We start from the raw sequence: 22,201 nt of genomic DNA, 5'->3' as shown, positions 1-22,201 counted from the left end.
ATTAAGTTTGAAGACTAATTAAAAAGAAGGAAGCTGATCTCATGTCCATTAAATTTCTAGTGTGGTCTGTTTGGAAGCCATCCAAAAAGTTAATATACGTGTTTCACTGAAGAGTAATAAAAATTTAGGACTGGTGGGAAATTAGGTAAGGGTAAGGGTGAGAAGAAAGGAAGAGACACCAAATATGTAATCGAGGAGACTACAGAAAAATTGGTTTGCTTCCCATTATACAGAGCCTTCCTATAGAGGAAAAGGTTAACCTTGGATCCATCTTTCCTGCATATCAGTCATCTTGATTATTAAGACACAACAACTTTGTTTCATAATCATTTTCTTCCGGCCAACCAGCTGTGGTTACTCAAGGCAGATTAACTAGAACCTGATGGATTTCAGCCCCTGTTCAGCAATGCCAGCCAAATGCTATAATTACACAGGATGCAGGCTGAGATAATGTCGACCTTGTACTTAAGAGATAGACCTAGATAAGTTAGACTGTCAGATTTGCAGGCCAGGCTTTTCAATCACTGGTATTGTATCTGTGAGGAGAAAGGGACAGAAAGGAAAGAAAAAAACAGAAACCAAACTTCTCATTATTTTAGGTGTCCTAAACAAAAGTATCTAGTAAGGACTAAGCCTTCAAATGATAGGAGTAGCTTCACTGGTTTAGAGCCTAGAGAACTGGGGGAGGGTGTGCCTCTCTGAGGTGCCCGGAACCTCTGTCCTTTCGGAGCCCTTATTTTCTGTGGGTAGCATGTGTGAGAGAGCCTTTCCATTTGGCAGTTTGCATGGCCCACTGCTGATGTTATGAAATTTACATTAAGTTGGAAAAACAGTCCTTGTCATATTTTATCCTTTTGGAGGAAATGGATTTCCTTAATAAGAGCACTGCTTTATTTCCCTCGTGAATTCCGATAGAGAACACATTCCTGGATGGCGTTCTACCAAAGAGAGAGGCTGGGAGGGAACAGCTTATTATTCTAAAAATTTTAATGACCCAGAAGCAAAATATTTTTGGTTTTTATATTATGGGCATAAATGCTTAAATTCAAATATCAAGTGCCAAGGCTGCTGAGATATAACTGTTGGAAATCAGCCAAAGATGAGGGATCCAGGGGGTATTCGTTAATGATTAATGAATAATTCCCTAAGTCATTTGGTTATTATTAACTAGTTCAAAATGCCTCATGTCTAGATCCTTGTAACCATGTTAAACTATGCAAAAGTTTCCTTGCTTTAATAAACTTTAAGTTAAATGTGGAATATTTCACATATATCAAAAGTTCTGCCGTGTTTTCCTTTTGCTTTAGTGCTTTCGGAAGCTCTTCATATTGAGATGTTTGTACCTTTGCCCAGGGACATTCTTTCCAAGGGATATGTTTGTCCCCATCCACTTTCTCCTGGTGAACTCCCAATCATCTTTCAAAGCTTGCATGAGACTCCCCCTCATCTTTGCCATTTTCGTTACCATGTTCCTTTTGCTTTCTTCTAGTAATTAATTGCTCATTCTCCTTTGGGTTCATAGTATAATTTTCCTGCCCCTATTGCCCAATGTATCACATTATGAACAGGCCATTTCTTTCAGCTAGACTTTCTTATTCAAGGACATAGAGGCTTATTTGTCTTTGATCACTAGCACAAAAGCATCAGGAGTACAGTTCAGTTCAGTCACTCAGTTGTGTCCGACTCTTTGTAACCCCAGGAATCCCAGCACACCAGGCCTCCCTGTCCATCACCATCTCTCAGAGTTCACTCAAACTCACGTCCATCGAGTCGGTGATGCCATCCAGCTGTCTCATCCTCTGCCGTCCCCTCTTCCTCCTGCCTCCAATCCCTCCCAGAATCAGAGACTTTTCCAATGAGTCAACTCTTCGCATGAGGTGGCCAAAGTACTGGAGCTTCAGCTTTAGCATCATTCCTTCCAATGAACACCCAAGGCTGATCTCCTTCAGAATGGACTGGTTGGATCTCCTTGCAGTCCAAGGGACTCTCAAGAGTCTTCTCCAACATCACAGTTCAAAACCACCAATTCTTCAGCGCTCAGTTTTCTTCACAGTCCAACTCTCACATCTATACATGACCACTGGAAAAACCATAGCCTTGACTAGATGGACCTTGGCTGGCAAAGTAATGTCTCTGCTTTTCAATATGCTATCTAGGTTGGTCATAACTTTTCTTTTAAGGAGTAAGCATCTTTTAATTTCATGGCTGCAGTCACCATCTGCAGTGATTTTGGAGCTCCAAAAAATAAAGTCTGCCACTGTTTCCACTGTTTCCCCATCTATTTCCCATGAAGTGATGGGACCGGATGCCATGATCTTCGTTTTCTGAATGTTGAGCTTGGAGCCAACTTTTCCACTCTCCTCTTTCACTTTTATCAAGAGGCTTTTTAGTTCCTCTTCACTTTCTGCCATAAGGGTGGTCTTATCTGCATATCTGAGGTTATTGATATTTCTCCTGGCAATCTTGATTCCAGTTTGTGCTTCTTCCAGCCCAGCATTTCTCATGATGTACTCTGCATATAAGTTAATTAAGCAGGGTGATAATATGCAGCCTTGATGTACTCCTTTTCCTATTTGGAACCTGTCTGTTGTTCCATGTCCAGTTCTAACTGTTGCTTCCTGACCTGCATATAGGTTTCTCAAGAGGCAGACCAGGTGGTCTGGTATTCCCATCTCTCTCAGAATTTTCCAGTGTATTGTGATCCACACAGTCAAAAGCTTTGGCATAGTCAATAAAGCAGAAATAGATGTTTTTCTGGAACTCTCTTGCTTTTTCCATGATCCAGTGGATGTTGGCAACTTGATCTCTGATTCCTCTGCCTTTTCTAAAACCAGCTTGAACATCTGTAAGTTCACAGTTAATGTATTGTTGAAGCCTGGCTTGGAGAATTTTGAGCATTACTTGATTAGCGTGTGAGATGAGTGCAATTGTGTGGTAGTTTGAGCATTCTTTGACGTTGCCTTTCTTAGGGAATGGAATGAAAACTGACCTTTTCCAGTCCTGTGGCCACTGCTGAGTTTTCAAAATTTGCTGGCATATTGAGTGCAGTACTTTCACAGAATCATCTTTCAAGATTTGAAATAATTCAACTGGAATTCCATCACCTCCATTAGCTTTGTTTGTAGTGATGCTTTCTAAGGTTCGCTTGACTTCACATTCCAGGATGTCTGGCTCTAGGTGAGTGATCACACCATCGTAATTATCTTAGTCATGAACATCTTTTTTGTACAGTTCTTCTGTGTATTCTTGCCACCTCTTCTTAATATCTTCTGCTTCTGTTAGATCATAGACTTTTAATAATGTTCATTGACTATATGTGTGCATGAAAGTGAAAGTGAAGTTGCTCAGTCGTGTCCGACTCTTTGCGACCCCATGGACTGTAGCCCACCAGGCTCCTCTGTCCATGGGATTTTCCAGGCAAAAATGCTGGAGTGGGTTCCATTTCCTTCTCCAGGGGATCTTTCCAAGCCAGGGATTGAACCCAGGTCTCCTGCATTGCAGGCAGATGGTTTAACCTCTGAGCCACCAGGGAAGGCTATGGGTGCATGAGTAAATAGTAAAACAACTCATTCTAAAGAGAGAGGTTAGTAAATGTCCATTGACAAAGGATGGATAAAGAAGGTATGGTACATACATGCAGTGGAATATTACTCAGCCATTAAAAAGAATGAAATGATGCCATCTGCAGCAACATGGATGAACCTAGAGAGTGTCATACTGAGTGATGTAAGTCAGACAGAGAAGGAGAAATATGGCACCCCTTATTTGTGGAATCGAAAAATAAATGACACAAATGAACTTATTTATAAAACAGAAAGAAACTCACAGACTTGGAGAATGAACTTATGGTTGCTGGGTGGAAGAACAGGGGAAGGGATAGTTAGGGAGCTGGGATGGACATGTACATGCTGCTATAGTTAAAAGGGATAACCAACAGGGGCATACTGTATAGCACCTGAAACTCTGTCTGCCCAATGTTATGTGGCAGCCTGGATGGTAGCGGAGTTTGAGGGAGAATGGATACATGTATATATGGCTGTTCACCTGACACTATCACAACATTGTTTGTTAATTGTCTATACCCCAATATAAAATAAAAATTTAGTTAAAAAATTATATGATGATAGGCTTAATCTAATTATATTATAATCACATTGCATATAAATAGTATACATACACTAACGACAAAGCAGAGATTGTCAGGTTGGATGAAAAACACAAGATACATGCTATCAACAGGTACAGATTTTAACCATTTACCTGTACTGTCCAGTATGATACTAGTCACAGGTAGCTATTGACAAATACAGTGTTGCTAATGCAAACCGAAATGTGCTTTAAGTGTAAACATGCACACCTAACTTTGAAGATTTAGAATGAATATAAATGTAGAATATCTCAATAATTAATTTTATGTTGATTATACTATGAAATTAATGTAATTTTATATATTGGGTTAAGTAAAATATGTTATTAAAATAAAGAAAGAGGTTAGTCTTTAGTACAGCTCCTGACTTTTGATTCTTTCAAAGTATCGAAGCAAGACTGTTTTCTCATCTGTAAAGCCTGTCGTAGAATAAGAGGCACTGGAAAGAAGGTGTTGCTCTTAAGAGTATATAAGACTTTTCTTCCCTGTTCTTCATTTCCTCTTCCGTAGAGAGGAGGAGCATTCCTCTCAGTTCCCCAGAAGAATTTGTAAAAGAAGCATTTCTAGCTTCTCTCCACTCCTTCACTCACTCCCCTCCACTGATGGTGGGAAATGGGGAGGAAACAGAGCAGGGCGGGCTGTTTTCTGGGTCCTCATGATATTTCTGCTGCTCTGCATTTTACCCTCTAGGAGCACTGCAGGGGAAGCTTGCACTGGGGGGGGGTGGGGGGGGTGGGGCTTGAGTACTTTTATTTTATTTTATTTTTTTTGAGTATTTAATAGTTTCGTTCCAGCCTTGTGCATTGTGCAAACTGAGTGTGTCATGTTCATCTGTTACCATGCCTCCTGGCGTCCTCTTGGTGACTAGATGTCTCCTTTTCTTTACTAGGATGGGCATTTCCTCTACTGTCACATGTGAGAAAAAAATTCATAGAAGTCAGTGCTTTTGTTATAGCTTCTTTGTCCTTTCAGGTGCTATTTTTAATACAGGGTTGTCTGTTACGCCTGCAGACGAATGGGGCTTATCAGTAAAAAACTTTTCACCTTCATTGGTAACAAAGGTGCTTTTTTACCTCCATGTTTCTGATTCCTATGCCCATGTTTCCCAAGTAGATATTTACTGCTTTCCCCCCAGATAACTCCAATACAACATCTCTAGTTGTGCATTCCCAGAATATTATAGAATTATAAAATTTCAGTGAACTCATTATAAACACTCTGAACTTAATTTAAATTTAATATATTAAAATACTGAATCATGGCAGTAACATCAGATAATCTTATTTCCTCAAAAAATTGTTTCAGCATCATTAAAGCATGTCTTTTTCACATAGTGACGTCAGATTTATAGAGGCCTAAACCCTCATTCATTACAAGTATTGAATATAGCCCTCCTTCTGGTTGATTAGGCCATTTTGTTTCAGCTTGACTATAGTGATGGGAAACTCACTAACCCTTGGACTTCCTGTTCGGTTGCTGGATAACTCCACAAATTACAGAGTACTTTCTTTTATTCAATAAACATTTGCTTCTTTGTAAATTTTACTAGTTCTACTCTCTGGTGGAATAAAAGCAAACTTATTTTACATTTTTTTTCCATGATACATCTTTAGATCTTTAACATATTTCCTTGAAATCAAGGACCATATGTGTTTTATCTGTGTACCCGCTTCTCTGTTTAATATTAATAAAACAAACATCTTTCAAGCACCAGGCACTGTGCCTGGTGTTAGTCACAGAAAAGTGAATAAGACATGGTTCCTTTCCTCATAAAGCAAAAATATACATGTAAAGAAGTGCTTCCAAATCATTGTGTAAATTGTTGCAATGAAAACATACAAAATGCAAAGGGACTCAAGAAAGGAAATATCTAATACTGCACAGGAGAAGAGTCTCTGTAACACAGACATAGGAGAAAGGGGAATTTCTTAAAAGAGTGTTCCAAGTAAAAAAAGAAGGGAAGAACTTTCCAGTCAGTGATACCAGCATGTACAAAGGCACAGCGGAACGAGAGATTGTAGTGCGTGTAGTGAACCTAAGAGTTCAAGGTGACTGAACCACGGTTGAGTGTGTGAAGAAGTGGATGGCTGAAATGAAGATGCTCAGTATGAAAGGCATTTTGTACCCTCAAGAGTATGGATGTTTACCTACAGGTGAAGGAAAGTCACTGTAAGATTTCAAATAGGAAAATGACCCATGTTAGATGCTTTAGAAGGCTCACATAAGCTGTTGGATAATGGAAATGGTATGAAATTAAAAGCAGCTATTTAGAAGATTTTTGTTTGTTTCCTCTTTTAATTTTTGTAATGGTCCAGCTGACTGCTGAATAAGAATCAGTGAAATTGGAGAGAAAAACAAATGATGCATAGCCTGTAGAATAAACAGGATTTGTGGCTGGATGAAGCTGGGATGGGGGAAGGAAGAGATTTAGAAAATAAGTCTGGCTGGGAATGGATTTGGTGTCTTTGGGGTGTTCAAGTGAAAAAAATCCAGAATACAACAGATACAATGAAACTTGGAAGTGTGTGCTGAGACTAATAATGTCAAGAATTGGAATTCTTTTAGCAGATGAGTAGTGCTTAAACTGGAGAAGGCAACGGCACCCCACTCCAGTACTCTTTCCTGGAAAATCCCATGGATGGAGGAGCCTGGTGGGCTGCTGTCTATGGGGTTGCACAGAGTCAGACACGACTGAAGTGACTTAGCAACAGCAGCAACAGCAGCAGTGCTTAAACCATGGGACAAGACAATGCTATGATCAAGACCCCAGGGAACTGTAACACTTCAGGGACTGCCAGCAATGCAGACAGGATTGCTCAGAGAGATAAGAAGTAAACCAAGAGAAAATAGTTCTACAGAAGCCAAGAGAGAAGAGATTTTTCTGGAAGTAGGGATAACCCACTGTTCTCAGAGGCTGCAGAAAGTTCATGTTAAACAAGGACTGATAAACTTCTGGTGGATTTCTTGATCAAATCATTATTGATAATCCTTAAGAGTGATTTGAGCAATTTGAGCTGTTGAAAAAAACAGAGATGATGTTTTCCAAATAGTGGCTTGGTTATGTGTTATGTAAATAGCTATATAAAATATATAAATATTTGAGCTTTGTACGGTCCTCTATTTGTCTATTTGGTTTATTATTTTGCCTTGTCATCTTTGAAAACAATGTTAAGATCAACAGATTTTCATAAGATTAAAACAGATTTTAATCTTCATATTAAGAGGGGAATATTTGAATTATATACCTATAGTAGGGTTTATCTTGTAGATCTGTTTTCAACATCTCCTTTTATTGATCCTGCTGACTCACATGGTTAAGAATCCACCTGCAATGAAGGAGAGCTGGGTTCTATCCCTGGGTAAGAGCCCCTGGAGAAGGGATTGGCTGTCCACTCCAGCCAATCTTGCCTGGAGAATTCCATGGATAGAGGAGCCTGGAGGGCTACAGTCCATGGGGTCACAAAGAGTCTGATATGACTGAATCCATAACACTTCATTGATTCTCAGGAACTGAGTGATATTTGCCACTGTCCCAGTCCTACTAGAGTCAGTGTGGCCCACCAGAGTCACTGCCCATGGGAGGAAGTGTGAAGACCATGAACACCTCCATCCTGTTCTGTGGTTTGCATGAAAAGCCACCACTGGCCTCTGACCTGAAAGGTCTTCAAAGTGTGAACCACTGAAATATCTTTCCTCAATATAAAACCCATAACATAAAGTATTAGAGTGAAATTTTCTAGCTGCCTGTAAAATTCTTTGTAGAAAAGTACAGGTAAATTAAAGTGGAAAAGTATGATACTGTCTATGAAGTTTAAAATTCAGTCTAATAAACTAATGCTACCTTAAAAGCAAAAAATCAAAAAGAATGAAAAGATGAAAGAATATCTTATTCTTCCCTTTCTAGAATTATTTGATGGGAGGATCCTATCAATGGCTTGATGATGGTAACAGAAATGTCTGCAAATTAACTGTGTTTGAAATAAATACTGATATTTGTTCAAATTGCTAAGTAATGTTCAACTTTTCATGTTTATTTTGGGTTTTGTCAGTTGGGAAAAAAAAAGAACAAGTTAAATTTCCAGGAAATTAGGTTTTGTTAAAAGTACCGTGATTTAATTATCTTATCATTGTGCAGACTGATATTCAAGAAATGGTGTGCCATGTAAGATGTTTTCTGGCTATTCTACAACTCAATTACAGCCATCTTTAAAGGCTAAGAGAGATTGGTCAGAAGTAATACTTAATTTCACCGCAACTTTGACTTGAACTTATTTTCAGCCTGATTTGGTAGGAATTGGCTGGAGCTATTTCAGTGCAAACGATCCTTATTTTTCCTTTTTGACCCTTTGATCTCTTCTTGAAAATAAATCTCTTCAATGACAGGCTCATTTAGAGTTGGGCTTGGATATTTCCCTATTGCCTTGCTCTTCAATTGGAAATCTGCCTGAATGGGCCTGGGGAATAGCAAACTTCTGGCTGTATTATAAGGTCACTACTTTTTGGAAAGATATTCTGGTAACCATAGTTTTAATTTCCTATTAAGTATTTGATTTGGCCATTATGTTATATATCTGTTATGCAAGGATACTATTTTATTTTGTAGAAAAACCCCAAGGCAAGGTTTTAGTAGAACAGGTGTTCATTTCTCAATTATGGAAATGAAATCAGGGAGTAAGCACTTATGGTGAGCAGGAGGGCACGTGTGGTGTTAGAAACCAAGACTCCTTGGTCTTGCCATTCCATTACCCTCAGCATTCTAGTTCATGCTTCTACCTCACATTACAAGAGGGCTGTTTGTGCTCCTCCCCTCTTGTCAGTGTTCCAGCCAGCAAGAAGTAGGAAAGGCTGAAGAAAAGGTGGGCCCCTTCATGCTAAGGATATTTCCAAGAAATTACACTCAATGGCCTCATGTTTAGGTTGCATTGACTAAAGGACCACACTTGGCTGCAGTGGAGTCTGGGAAATGTAGTTTTTATTACAGGTGACCACATACCTAGCAAAACCCTGAGGGTTATGTACTTAAGCAAAAAATGGGAAATATATCTTGCAAAACAACAGTAGTCTCGACCAGTTTTCCTCTCCCTGCTCAGCCTGTCACATGATACCCTCCATTAAATCTCAGCTGATGATTCTCCTACTTCACCAAAACCTTTTTGGATATTAGCCACCTTTTTTCTTCAGCTGTTAGAAAAATGACTTCTATGCTTTTGTCTTTATATTTCTGTTCATGATGTTTTTCTCATCTACTAAACAGTATTTCTTATGGACCAGGGTCTCATGTATCCCCAGTCCAGGGCATGATTACACACCCTAAAGGTATTCCATAAAACCATGACTCAAAGTCAAGAGGTACAGAAGTTGGAGATAAAAATAAATATTAGGTGATATTATTTTTGCCAGAATAAGGTTCTTTAGAAATATAAAACCTATCATGTCTTCCTGGAAAGTTGTTCTGCTCCACTGAACAAGTCTCCTGGGTGATAGACTGTGGGGCTTTCCTCTGTCAGAGGCACTGAGGTTTTCCACTTGGTTGTGAGATCACAACAGGTCCTCTGCAGCCTGGAAGGTGAGACCTGAGGGACAGTGTCCCTGGAAATAATCCTGGGGAGTGCTTGGGAATATCTGTTCACCATAGCAATGCTGGAACATCACCTTTATGATGGGATGAATAGTTCTTTATCCTCTCAATGTACCAGGGAAAGATGTGAGAATGAATGTGAATGAGCTGGTAAGCTGACTTGTACGTTTAATAAACTGATAGAGGGAGGAACCATTCATCTAAAGGTAATGATGTAGCTAGACAGAAATCACTTCTTTTGTCTTGCTGTTCTCTACTGATAAGCTGTTAATTAATATTCATAAAGAGCTCTAAACTCCTGGAAACCTAAACTTAAAAAAAATTTTTTTTGGTATATATATTTTTAGAAATACTTATTAACTGAGAGTTCCTAAATCAAGCTAGGATTGTTTTATGTACAAATTAAAATCCCATATTTGTGGTAAACATTTTAATAATGGCCATTAATTAGTGCTACAAGACAAAATACAGGATGCCCAGTTAAATTTGACATCAGATAAACAATGAGGTTTTTAGTATATGTATATCATATGTAACATTTGGGGTATATTTATACTAAAAATGTGTTGTTTTTCTGAAATTCAGATTTAACTAGGCTGTCTGTATTTTTATTTACTACATCTGGCAACCCTCCCTTTAGTGACTCAAGTCTCCTTCTACTCATGCCACTTTGTCAGATGGCACTGTGGCTCCTCTCTCAAAAGGTAGAGTCTATTTCTCTGCTCTGTTGAGCTGCGGTTGACTTTGTAACTTGTACTGATCTAGACTTCATCCATGGGACTAAGCAATTGTCCCAGGACCGTTTACTGAATGCACAGCCTGTTCTCACTCATTTTCGATTACCAAATATTTATAAATGCCTGGGTCTGTTTCTGCATTTTGAATTAAGTTCCACCCTTTCAGCAACAGGATTTGAAGATGGGCTTCCTTGATGGCTCAGACAGTAAAGAATCCATCTGCAATGCAGGAGACCAGGGTTCGATCTCTAGGTCAGGAAGGGAATGAAGGGAACGGTGGACAGAGGAGCCTGCTGGACTATGTGGACACGACTGAGCAACTAACACTTTCACACATTTCAGCAAATTATATTGTCTTAAATGATACAGATATATCATAAGACACAATATCTAACAGAGCCAATACCTCTGGAGTCCCAGACAAGGAGGGCTCTGTCCCATGACCCATGTTTTAGAAGACTCACTTATCATAAATGCTCAAACACAAAGGTATTTTGTTTTGTTTTCATCATGATGTCCGTAAAATCTTTTTTGAAGGTTGACTAATCACTTGAACAAAAGAGAATTATGGAAAGGATTCATGAGCCAAAACAATCCCCCAAGGAAGATAAGGGGCCAAAAGCCACAAGTGTATGTATGGGAAGGAGAAACTCTGATTTGCCTGAAAATGACAGCGTCTTCTTTAAAGTTCACTGCTCCAAATCACTCAAAATAGTATCCAAGCAGGGTTCCCCAATTAACTGTACTTATTCCTTCTCTCTCTCTCTTTTTTGAAAGTAGTTTTGAAAAGCATTAAAACTGCCTGGATAGCCTGAAGTGGGACTTGAGAAGGAAATCTGTCTACATTGTGATACAGAGTCAAAAACTTTATGATCACTTTTCCAAAGTTTGACCTCCAGAATCTTGTTCTAAGATGTACCCTGGATTTGTTTCAATCAGATGTGGTAAGACACAGAGACATGGAAATGATTGTCATGAAGGAAGAAATTTATATTCACAGATCCCCAGAAACAGGAGGCATGGCATGCCGTGAAAGGTCACACAGGAAAGCACCAGGGCTGGTCAGAAGGCAGAGGAACAAGCAGAAATGTGGGCAAGAGCCTTCATGGTGGTTTCCATGGGAAGCAATGGGCAAGGCAGGGTAAGCAGGCTAAACAGGTTTTGGAATGTTCATACTACCGCACAATTGCACTCATCTCACAAGATAGCAAAGCAGTGCTCAAAATTCTCCAAGCCAGGCTTCAACAGTACATGAACCGTGAAATTCCAGAGGTTCAAGCTGGATTTAGAAAGGGCAGAGGAACCAGAAATCAAATCGCCAACATCCACTGGATCATCAAGAAAGCACAAGAGTTCAGAAAAACTTCTTCTGGTTTATTAACTTTGTGTGGATCACAATAAACTGTGAAAAATTCTGAAAGAGATGGGAGTACTGGACCACCTTACCTACCTCCTGAGAAATCTGTATGCAGGTCAAGAAGCAACACTTTAGAACTGGACATGGAACAACAAACTGGTTCCAAATCGGGAAAGGAGTACATCAAGGCTATATATTGTCACCCTGCTCATTTAACTTACATGCAGAGTGCATCACGCAAAATGCTGGGGTGGATGAAGCACAAGCTGGAATCAATAACCTCAGATATGCAGATGACACCACCCTTATGGCAGAAAGTGAAGAAGAACTAAAGGGCCTCTTGATGAATGGGAAAGAGGAGAGTTTAAAAGCTTGCTTAAAACTCAACATTCAAAAAACGAAGATCATGGCATCCAGTCCCATCACTTCATGGCAATTAGATGGGGAAACAATGGAAACAGTGAGTCTTTATTTTTGGGAGGGCTCCAAAATCACTGCAGATGGTGACTGCAGCCATGAAATTAAAAGAGGCTTGCTCCTTGAAAGAAAGCTATGACCAACCTAGAGAGCATATTAAAAAGCAGAGACATTACTTTGTCAACAAAGGTCCGTCTAGTCAAGGCTATGGTTTATCCAGTTGTGTATGGATGTGAGTTGGACCATAAGGAAAGCTGAGCACCAAAGAATTGATGCTTTTCAACCGTGGTGTTGGAGAAGACTCTTGAGAGTCCCTTGGACTGGAAGGACATCAAACCAGTCAATAAAAGAAATGACTTCTGAGTGTTCATTGGAAGGACTGATGCTGAAGCTGAAAACTCCAATACTTTGGCAACCTGATGGGAAGAACTGACTCATTGGAAAAGACTCTGATGCTGGTAAAGACTGAAGGCAGGAGAAGAAGGAGGCAGCAGAGGATGAGATGGGTTGGATGGCATCACCAACTCAATGGACATGAGTTTGAGCAAGCTCTGGGAGTTGATGGCCAGGGAAGCCTGGCGTGCTGTAGTCCACAGGGTCGCAAAGAGTTGGGCATAACTGAGCGACTGAACTGAACTTAGTGTGAATAATTTCAACAGGCTCTGGGGTGGAAGGATAGTCCCTAATTGCCTGGTACCTGGCCCTGAGGTGATGCTGGGGCACAGCGATAGTGGCTTAACCTGTAAGAGTTTGATAGAGGAGATAGTAGGAGAGTATGGACTCTGGATTCATTGATTTGCATACTTCAGGGGAGTCATTTGCCAGCTCTAGGAATTAGCTCATCCTGGGAGGGCCAGTCTTTTCAGTGTCTGCAAGGACCAAATTTCAAAGCATCATAAATTATACATTATGTGTGCCATTTTCCCCTCTCAACAAAATCTTACTCTTAAAGCCATATATTTCACAATTTTTGAACCTGAAATGAGCTTCAAAAGATTATTGGGGAGTTTAAAACTGAACAAATAATTAATCCTTTCTTGGATGAATTTAGCACTTTCTATGAAGCATGTCTCATCCTGAGTGGGTGGAAATTTTAAGAATGACTATGAATGAAAATTTCAATAGATAGTTTAAAAATAATATTCCAAAATAAAGTAACTTTAAACCAAGATTCAAATAACAGCTAATAAAAAATTATTCATTGCATGTTTATGACTTGCTTTATTGCTACTAATGTGCAAGTAGCATGCACAAAGATGGAACCCATGCAAAAAGTTCATGTGTAAATTGAATGTGATGTTGACTGCAAGTTCAATATGGTACAGATAATTTTGTTTTTGGTATGCTTATAACTTTTTATGATTTTAGTGCACATGTCATTGAAAAATATTCTTAGAGGTAATGTTATTCAACATTAAGGGACATTATCAGAAAAATTAAGGGTCATTATCAGATTCAACTTTTAGGACTGCTTTGAAGAGTAGAAGCTGGAGTCATCTGAAGACGTATTCATTCAAGTATCTGGTCCCTAGGCAAGGAGGACTGGAAAACCAGGAATTCTTATACTTGGCCTCTGCATGTGTCTTGCCTTCATAATAACACAGTAGCCTCAGAATACATACTGTCACTGCAGACCATGACTGCAACCATGAATTAAAAGACACTTGCCCCTTGGAAGAAAAGCTGTGACCAACCTAGGGAGTGTGTTAAAAAGCAGAGACATCACTTTGTCAACAAAAGCCCATATAGTCAAAGCAATGGCTTTTCTAGCAGTCATATGCAGATGTGAAAGTTGGACCATGAAGAAGGTTGAGCACCAGAGAATTGACGCTTTTGAAGTTACTTTGACTGCAAGGAGATCAAATTAGTCAATCCCATAGGTTTTGAATTGCCGTGTTTTCATTGTCATTTGTTTCTAGAAAATCTTTGATTTCCTTTTTGATTTTTTCAGTAACCAGTTGGTTATTTAGAAATGTGCTGTTTAATCTCCATGTATTTGTGTTTTTTACAGTTTTTTTTTTTTTTGTAATTGATATCTAGTCTCATAGTGTTGTGGTCAGAAAAGATGCTTGATATGATTTAAGATTTCTTAAGTTTACTGAGGTTTGATTTGTGACCCAAGATGTGGTCTATCCTGGAGAATGTTCCACATGCTCTTGAGAAGAAGGTGTATTCTGCATTTGGATGGAATGTTCTGAGATCCATCTCATATAATGTATCATTTAAGACGTGTTTCCTTATTAATTTTCTGTTTTGATGATCTGTCAATTGATGTGGGTGGGATGTTAAACTCTCCTACTGTTACTGTGTTACTGTCAATTTCTCCTTTTATGTCTGTTAGTGTTTGTCTTATGTGTTGAGTGCATGCTGCTAAGTCACTTCAGTCGCGTCCGACTCTGCACGACCCCATAGACAGCAGCCCACCAGGCTCCTCCGTCCCTGGGATTCTCCAGGCAAGAACACTGGAGTGGGTTGCCATTTCCTTCTCCAGTGTTGAGTGCATAGATATTTACAAATGTTATGTCTTCATCTTGGATTTATCCCTGGATCATTCTGTAGTGTCCTTCCTTATCTCAAAGAAGAAAAAGAATAAAATGAATCCAGATCAGAAAAGAAGAAGCAAAGTTCTCACTGCAGATGACATGATGTGGTACATAGAAAACCCTAAAAATACTATCAGAAAATTACTAGAGTTAATCAGTGAATTTAGCAAAGTTGCAGGATATAAAATTCAATACACAGAAATCACTTGCATTTCTATATACTAACAATGAAAAATCAGAAAGAGAAATTAAGGAATCAATCCCATTCACCACTGCAACAAAAAGAATAAAATACCTAGAATAAACTTATCTAAGAGACAAAAGAACTCTACACGGAAAGTTATAAAACTCTGATGAAAGAAATCAAAGATGACATAAACAGATGGATAGATATTCCATGTTCCTGGGTAAGAAAAATCAATATTGTGAACATAACTATACTACCAAATGCAATCTACAGATTCAGTCTGATTCCTATCAAATTACCAATGTCATTTTTCACAGAACTAGAACAAAAAATTTCACAATTCATATGGAAATGCAAAAGACCCTCAAGCCAAAGCAGTCTTGAGAAAGAAGAATGGATCTGGAGGAATTAACCTTCTTGACTTCAGATTATCCAACAAAACTATGGTCATCCAGACAGTATGGTACTGGCACAAAAACAGAAATATAGACCAATAGAACAAGATAGAAAGCCCGCAAATAAACCCATGCACCTACAGGTACCTTATTTTTGACGAAGGAGGCAAAAATATACAATGGGGCAAAGACAGCCTCTTCAATAAATAGTTCTGGGAAAAGTGGACAACTACATGTAAAAGAATGAAATTGGAACACTTCCTAACACCATACACAAGATAAACTCAAAATGGATTAAAGACTTAAATATAAGACCAGAAACTATAAAACTCTTAGAGGAAAACATAAGCATAACGCTCAATGACATCATTCAAAGCAAGATCTTCTATGACCCACCTCCTAGAGTAATGGAAATAAAAACCAAAGTAAACAAGTGGGACCTGATTAAACTTAAAAGCTTTTGCATAGCAAAGGAAACTATAAGCAAGGAGAAAAGGCAACCCTCAGAATGGGAGAAAATAATAGCAAATGAAACTGACAAAGGATTAATTTCTAAAATATACAAGCAGCTCATACAACTCAATACCAGAAAAACAAACAACCCAGTCAAAAAGTGGGAAAAAGACCTAAATAGACATTTCTCCAAAGACGACATACAGATGGCTAACAAATACATGAAAAGATGCTCAACATCGCTCATTATGTGAGAAATGCAAATCAAAACTACGAGATATGACCTCACACCAGTCAGAATGGGCATCATCAAACACTCTACAAACAATGAATGCTGTAGAGGGTGTGGAGAAAAGGGAACGCTCTTGCACGGTTGGTGGGAATGTAAATTGATACAGCCACTATGGAAGACGGTATGGAGATTCCTTAAAAACCTAGGAATAAAACCACCATATGACCTAGCAATCCCACTCCTAGACATATACCCTGAGCAAAACAAAACTGAAAAGACACATGTATCCTGTTGTTCATTGCAGCGCTATTTATAATAGCTGGAACACGGAAGCAACCTAGATGTCCATCGACAGATGAATGGATAAAGAAGTAGTGGTACATATACACAATGGACTATTACTCAGCCTTAAAGAGGAATGCCTTTGAGTCATTTCTAATGAGGTGGATGAAACTAGAGCCTATTATACACAGTGAAGTAAGTCAGAAAGAGAAAGATAAATATTGTATACTAACACATACATATGGAATCTAGAAAAATGGTACTGAGGAATTTATTTGTAGAGCAACAACAGAGAAACAGCCATAGAGAATAGACTTATAGACATGTGGAGAGGGGAGGAGAGGTTGAGATGTATGGACAGAGTAACATGGAAACTTATATTACCATATGTAAAATAGGTAGTCAACGGGAATTTTCTGTACAGGGGCTCTGTATCAACCTAGAGAGGTGGGATGGGGAGGGAGTTTGGAGGGAGGTTCAAAAGGGAAGGGATATATGTATACCTATGGCTGATTCATGTTGAGGTTTGACAGAAAACAACAAAAATCTTGTAAAGTAATTACTCTTCATTTAAAAAATAAGTAGATTAAAAAAAAATCAGTTAGTCCTAAAGGATATCAACCCTGAATATTCATTGGAAGGACTGATGCTGAATCCCTAATACTTGGCCACCTGATGCGAAGAGCCAACTCATTGGAAAACACCCTGATGCTGGAAGGACTGAGGGCAAGAGGAGAAGTGGGTGACAGAGGATGAGATGCTGGATGGCATCACTGGCTCAATGGATATGAGTCTGAGAAAACTCTGGGAGATGGTGAGGGACAGGGAAGCCTGGTATGCTGCAGTCCATGGGGTTACAAAGAGTCAGACATGACTGAGTGACTGAACAACAACTCAGGGTACATGCTGGCTCAGGGCTCCAAGTGCACGAGTTCTAATGAGGTAGAAACTATGGCATGTTGTCCAATTCTTTCACTCAGGAAAAGAAACAGATCTAGTCACCTTAAGCAAATCCACTTATGGTAAATAAGCTAAATGGTTTCTTATATTCATAGGGGGATGGATAAATATATCAAGTAATCAGATAGGCAAACCTGCAGACTCCAATGCTGAAGAGAAGGACACAGAAATCAGTGGTTATGTTCAGGCCATGTTCCAACCAGGAGGGCAGAAGGACGTGCTGAACAAGTCAGATCAGAGCAGTTCTGAACAGAATCAGCTGCTGGTGAGGGGGTCTGAAAAAGAAGGGGAGGCTTAGTGTTTACATTTGCTTCTGTTCTGTAATTCCTGTGTGAGCACTTTCACATACTGTCTACAAAACCTAAAATATGCTAGACTTTTATGGAAAAATCAGTCATGTAAGGCAAGGCAGCACCATCCATCCAGAAAGGGAAAGCTTAGCTAACTAGACTAGAACTAATACCCTCTAAGCCGAGCAAGCCCAATTTTATTCCAGGCAAATATTTAGGCCTAAGATTAAGTAGAGTGCAGAGAATACATCTGAAAAGTACTTAGAATCAGGAAAATGCATAGCTATCATTACATGATACATGTCCATAGGCAGAAGCACCTAATTTTGGAAGTGATTTCCTATGTTAGACTCCCTCTCTTGTGCAGCAGGAAGTTCAAGTTAGTGGATGCTGCCAAGATGAGAACAGAACCCTCAACCAAAGAGCAAGTATAGTTTTTACTTATTATGACCTGGGTGAGTTAAGCAAAGTAAAACATGATACTATGAAGTTAATTTAAGTAAGAGATTTGTGTGTCATGCTAAACAGTTCAATCTGTCTGTTCAGCAAACGACCCCTAAATTAGCATTGCAAGACAACAACAATTTTATTATTCTTGTGAGTTCTGTGGGTCAGGAATTTGGAAAACGGATGTCACTGAAGGCTTGACACTGCTCTGTGATGTCTGGGTCCTCAGCTGGGAAGACTCAAATGCAGGGACTGCCTTTAGATGATGAACTCAGGGCAGTGATGATGAAGAAGGGGGGAAAATGTCCATCTCTGTAGTTAAGTAGGTATTATAGAAAAAAAAAAAAAAAGCAAGAACCTGGGAAATGTTTTTCACTTCTTATTTAAAGCACTTTCCTTCTATGGCACCATTGTAATATGAACTTATGTAGAAATGGGACCACCTTTTCTGACCTACCCTCGCAAGTCACACAGCTTATTTTGTGTCTCATCCTGTTGGTTCCATATTCATGGAGGTGGTTCATAGACTCCAGCTTTTGATTAGGGTAAGGGCTATGTGAAGATGAGAATATGAGACAGAATAGATTTTTGGAAAATCCAGTCTGCTACTGTATGTGATTTCTAGCTGTCTGTGAGATCAGCTACTCAGGTTCCGTAAGTCAACATGACTCAGGGATACTTAAAATAGGACCTTAGCATTTACCTTCATCATCCTAATTTCATTTTCATCCCTGTGGGCCTTCATTTTAGTAATATTCTATAGTTGTAAGGCTAACAAAGAGTGGAATGTCAATCTTCATACTCATATAGCTTTATGTATGTATTTATGTGTGTGTGCCTGTATTTTATAGCTTTCCAGAACTGAAGAATACAATGTATTGAATATATAAAGGGTAATATTAATTAAATCAGCATGTTACATTTACTTTGACAGAGTTTAATAATCAAGAAATATTTTTCCATCTAATTGAAAGTAATAATCATGTTTTAGATTTCAATGAAAACAGGAGTAATAGTAAGACACTTAAGAAATTAGGTAATTTTATGATTATGTTCCAGAATCTGAAAAATGATTTTAGGAGATGTAAATGATTTATTCAGCCAATGTTTGTTGCAAACCACTTTTCCTCCAGGTGGTGTTAGGTTGGTGCGAACATAATTGCAATTTTGCACTGCTGGCATTTGCACTTGATATTGGAATAAGTTAGGGCTCCCCTGATGGCTCAGATGGTATCAGCCTGCCAATGCAGGAGACCCAGGTTTGATGCCTGGGTCAGGAAGACCCCCGGGAGAAGGAAATGGCAACCCACTCCAGTATTCTTGCCTGGAGAATTCCATGGACAGAGGAAGCTGGTGGGCTACAGTCCCTGGGGTTGCAAAGAGTCAGACACAGCTGAGCTGTAACACTACTAATACTGTTACTATTGGAATACATTCTTAAATAAATGTAGTTATGTTATACATCATTTTAATATGCATTTCTTGCTTTATTATTATATATTTTTTGCTAATGACATTCAGTTCAGTTCAGTTCAGTTGCTCAGTAGTGTCCGACTCTTTGCAACCCCATGAATGCAGCACGCCAGGCCTCCCTGTCCATCACCAACTCCCAGAGTTCACTCAAACTCATGTTCATCAAGTCAGTGATACCATCCAGCCATCTCATCCTCTGTCGTCCCCTTTTCCTCCTGTCCCCAATCCCTCCCAGCATCAGAGTCTTTTCCAATGAGTCAACTCTTTGCGTGAGGTGGCCAAAGTGCTGGAGTTTCAGCTATAGCATCATTCCTTCCAAAGAAATCCCAGGGCTGATCTCCTTTAGGATGGACTGGTTGGATCTCCTTGCAGTCTAAGGGACTCTCAAGGGTCTTCTCCAATACCACAGTTCAAAAGCATCAATTCTTCGGCACTCAGCTTTCTTTACAGTCCAACTCTCACATCCATACATGACCACTGGAAAAACCACAGCCTTGACTACATGGACCTTTGTTGGCAAAGTAATGTCTCCGTTTTTCAATATGCTGTCTAGGTTGGTCATAACTTTTCTTTCAAGGAGTAAGCGTCTTTTAATTTCATGGCTGCAATCACCATCTGCAGTGATTTTGGAACCCCCCAAAATAAAGGCTGCCACTGTTTGCACAGTTTCCCCATCTATTTCCCATGAAGTGATGGGACCGGATGCCGTGATCTTCGTTTTCTGAATGTTGAGCTTTAAGCCAGCTTTTTCACTCTCCTCTTTCACTTTCATCAAGAGGCTTTTTAGTTCCTCTTCACTTTCTGCCATAAGGGTGGTGTCATCTGCATATCTGAGGTTATTGATATTTCTCCTGGAAATCTTGATTCCAACTTTAGCTTCTTCCAGCCCAGCATTTCTCATGATGTACTCTGTATATAACTTAAATAAGCAGGGTGACAATATACAGCCTCGACGTACTCCTTTTCCTATTTGGAACCTGTCTGTTGTTCCACGTCCAGTTCTGACTGTTGCTTCCTGACCTGCATATAGGTTTCTCAAGAGGCAGGCCAGGTGGTCTGATATTCCCATCTCTTTCAGAATTTTCCACAGTGTATTGTGATCCACACAGTCAAAGGCTTTGGCATAGTCAATAAAGCAGAAATAGATGTTTTTCTGGAACTCTCTCGCTTTTTTGATGATCCAGCGGATGTTGGCAATTTGATCTCTGGCTCCTCTGCCTTTTCTAAAACCAGCTTGAACATCTGGAAGTTCACAGTTCATGTATTACTTGCTGCTTATTTTACATTTATTTTAGACTATAGAAATGTTAGACAAAAAGTAAATTCAAGTGATTTTTAAATTCGAGTTCAAAATAGATTGTAAGGCAGCAGAGACAACTTGCAAGATTAGCAACACATTTGGCCCAGGAGCTGCTAATGAATGCACAGTGGAGTGGTGGTTCAAGAAGTTTTGCAAAGGAGATGAGAGACTTGAAGATGAGGAATGTAGTGACCGGCCATCAGAAGTTGACAATGACCACTTGAGAGCAATCATTGAAGCTGATCCTCTTACAACTACTCAAGAAGTTGCTGAAGAACTCAACATCAGCCATTCTATGGTCATTCAGCATTTGAAGCAAATTAGAAAGGTGAGAAAGCTTGATAAGTGGATGTTTCATGAGCTGACTGAACGTCAAAAGAAAAATTTTCATTTTGAAGTGTCTTCTCTTATTCTATGCAACAACAATGAACTGTTTCTTAATCAGATTGTGATGTGCAATGAAAAGTGGATTTTAGATGACAACAGGTGACGATCAGCTCAGTGGCTGGACAGGAAAGAAGCTCCAAAACACTTCCCACTGCCAAACTTGCACCAAAAAAAGGTCATGGCCACTGTTTGGTGGTCTGCTGCCCTTTTGATCCACTACAGCTTTCTGAATCCTGGCGAAACTATTACATCTGAGAAGTATGCTCAGCAAACCAATGAGATGCACCAAAAACTGCAATGCCTAGAACCAGTATTGGTCAACAGAACGGGCCCAATTCTTCTCCATGAAACCCCCTGACTGCATGTTGCACAGCCAATGCTTCAAAACTTGAATGCATTGGGCTACGAAGTTTTGCCTCATCTGCCACATTCACCTGACCACTTGCCAACCAACTACCCCTTCTTCAAGCACCTCAAACAACTTTTTGCAGGGCGAACCCTTTCACAACTAGCAGGAGAAAGAAGATGCTTTCCAAGAGTTTGTTCAATCCTGAAGCACGGATTTTTATGCTACAGGAATAAGCAAACATTTCTAGTTGGCAATAAGGTGTTGATTGTAATGTTCCCTATTTTAAAGATGTGTTTGAATCTAGGCTTCCCTGGTGGCTCAGAGGCAGTTAAAGCATCTGCCTCCAATGTGAGAGACCTGGGTTTGATCCCTGGGTCGGGAAGATCCTCTGGAGAATGAAATGGCAACCCACTCTAGCATTCTTGCCTGGAGAATCCCACGGATGGAGGAGCCTGGTGGGCTACAGTCCACGGGATCGCAGAGTCAGACACGACAGAGCGACTTAACTTTTCACTTTCATAGTGATTTAGAATTCATGGTCTGAAACTGCAGTTACTTTCATACCAACCTAATACACTGGGCATTGGGCCTATGCTGATGCTGCTAAGTCACTCCAGTCGTGTTCGACTCTATGTGACCCCATAGACGGCAGCCCACCAGGCTCCCC

The 22,201-nt window shown here is 39.6% G+C and overlaps 1 pseudogene; it reads left to right on the top strand.

Annotated features, from left to right (window-relative positions):
• The first annotated feature begins 6,134 nt into the window (after positions 1-6,134).
• Positions 6,135-21,866, top strand: LOC138093535 (histone-lysine N-methyltransferase SETMAR-like; annotated as a pseudogene).
• The last annotated feature ends 335 nt before the right edge of the window (positions 21,867-22,201 follow it).

The sequence above is a fragment of the Capricornis sumatraensis genome, chromosome 17 (assembly GCF_032405125.1).
Source record: "Capricornis sumatraensis isolate serow.1 chromosome 17, serow.2, whole genome shotgun sequence".
Taxonomy (NCBI): Eukaryota; Metazoa; Chordata; class Mammalia; order Artiodactyla; family Bovidae; genus Capricornis; species Capricornis sumatraensis.
This window is presented reverse-complemented; position numbering and strand designations above follow the sequence as displayed.